Genomic DNA, 2,500 nt, shown 5'->3' with positions numbered 1-2,500 from the left:
AATTTACTTGTATTTTCATATTTTAAAGAAAAGACAAAAATAGTTGTCCCTAAGTAGGCTCCAGGTAAAATTTGATCACTATAGTGTAAAGAGAGACTGCAAAGTGTTAAAAAAAACATAAATTGATTCAGTTAGTGATTGTAAACGCCCTTTAAGAAAAGTCCTGATATTGTACCCGAAGTTCTCATGGAAGAAAATTCTCCTTCTAAGCAGTAACCCTCTCTGCCTCTCTCATCTCTTGTATGCCAGCCAAGACTCTCCTTAAAGGTGAAGTGCAAGATATGTCAATATTTCAAGTTTTTATTGAGAATTAGAAGTCATGATAAGTCTTAAGGGCTTTCATAGGAAACTTCCTCTGCGTGTTTCTAAGATGAAACCCTGCCTAAGTAAATGCAGCATACTGCTAAACAAATCTATTGCATCTTGAAGTAATTGAAATCTTTCAGTATAATAGTGCTTTTTATATTCAGTACCTTTATGATCAACTTCAGTACTGAAGTAAGAGTATATTATGTTTACTGGTAACAATTTGTTGGACTTTTCTGAGAAAACTGTTAACTTAATGTTGATTTTTTTTAGATTTTTGAATATACTGAGGAAGGGGGAAAATTTACGATTCCTGTAAACCCAAATGATTCGTAACTAGCTCGGATGGGCGTTTGGTATTCTGACCCATAACATTTGTTTATGAAAGTTGTTCAAATTAGTTTCCCTTTTTTGTTTCTTTAATGAATAAGAAATTGAGTCATTAACATAGTGTTGAACTAGTTTGGCTGATGATTTGTATCTGATTTGGGATTTTAAAGGGAATTTATGCAGATTAGGGAAAGTATGTAAAAGTTTTCAGCTAAACGGTGAAAGTTGAGAACAAACAGGAGCAAGAATTAGTTTATATAAGAACAATGAAATTTGTACGGTATAATGAACAATGATATGTGATCATAGATGATGGAAGAATTAATGTAGTTGATTTATATAGGACGGTATTTGGGAGTAATTATAGTAAAAGATGGTAGAATATGAAAAGAGCATTGTCAAAGAATCGATAAAGGTAGCGGAATGTGTCCAAGAGATTGGAAAGAGATTTAGTGAATCTAAGGAAGTTAAAGTTGAAATGAGTATAGATATTATAGAGTAAAATGTCTTCTCAAAAATTATGTATAGATGTTGAATGCGAATGTGAGCAAAGATTTGGGAGGTTTAGTTAAAGTTTGCACTCAAAGTTAGTAGGTTGGCCAGGGCATCAGCCGCCTGTTGAGATACTACCGCAAGAGAGTCATGGTGTCTTTTGACTGGCCAGACAGTACTACATTGGATTCTCCTCTCTGATTATGGTTCATTTTCCTTTTGCCTACACATACATCGAATAGTCTGGCCTATTCTTTACAAATTCTCCTCTGTCCTCATACACCTGACAACATATTACCCAAAAAAATTTCTTCACCCAAGGGGTTAACTACTGCACTGCAATTGTTCAGGGGCCACTTTCCTCTTGGTAAGAGTAAAAGAGACTCTTTAGCTATGGTAAGCAGCTCTTCTAGGAGGACACTCCAAAATCAAACCATTGTTCTCTGGTTTTGGGTAGTGCCATTGCCTGTGTACCATGGTTTTCCACTGTCTTGAGTTAGAGTTCTCTTGCTTGAGGTTACACTCGGGCACACTATTCTATTTTATAGTTTATATAGGATATATTTATTTTAATGTTACTGTTCTTAAAATGTTTTATTTTTCCTTGTTTCCTTTCTTCACTGGGCTATTTTCCCTGATGAAGCCCCTGGGCTTCTAGCATCCTGCTTTTCTAACTAGGGTTGTTGCTTAGCAAGTACAGTAATAATAATAATAATAATAATAATAATAATAATAAATGTGTAATAAGAAGATAGTGAGGAATGTGGAGATGTATAGAAATTAAAACAGGGATGGTCTGAATAATTTGGGATAATTTGGTCATCTAGAAAGTATAGAGAAGAATAGGTTGACTGAAAAAATGAATAATTCAAAACTATTAAGATCGAAGCTAAGTAGTAGTGGGAAGGGTGGGTCGTAATAGCCAGGAAGATTGAGAGTCTGCAATAGAGAGGTGGATAGCTTAAGATGTTTTAATGTAGAGTTGTATGAGTGAATAATGGGGAAGTTTTCTGCAGACGATTCTCATCCGCTGTATACTAAATAAAGTGTAACTTTGAAAGTGGCTGTTGTCTCTTTAGTCTTGAACAACTTTCGGATAATGGAAATATCTGGATTGCAATAGTATATATATATATATATATATATATATATATATATATATATATATATATATATATATATATATATATATATATATATATATATATATGTATGTATATATATATACATACATACATACAGTTATCCCAATGGGCGGGTGGGAAAGTATGAAATACCCGTCATTACCACAATCATGATTTAACTTTGAATCATGGGTAATCCTCTTGTGTAATAAGTCCAAAAAATACTTCTTATATATACTGAAATGGGA

The sequence above is a fragment of the Palaemon carinicauda genome, chromosome 44 (genome assembly GCF_036898095.1).
Source record: "Palaemon carinicauda isolate YSFRI2023 chromosome 44, ASM3689809v2, whole genome shotgun sequence".
Lineage (NCBI taxonomy): Eukaryota > Metazoa > Arthropoda > Malacostraca > Decapoda > Palaemonidae > Palaemon > Palaemon carinicauda.
This window is presented reverse-complemented; position numbering follows the sequence as displayed.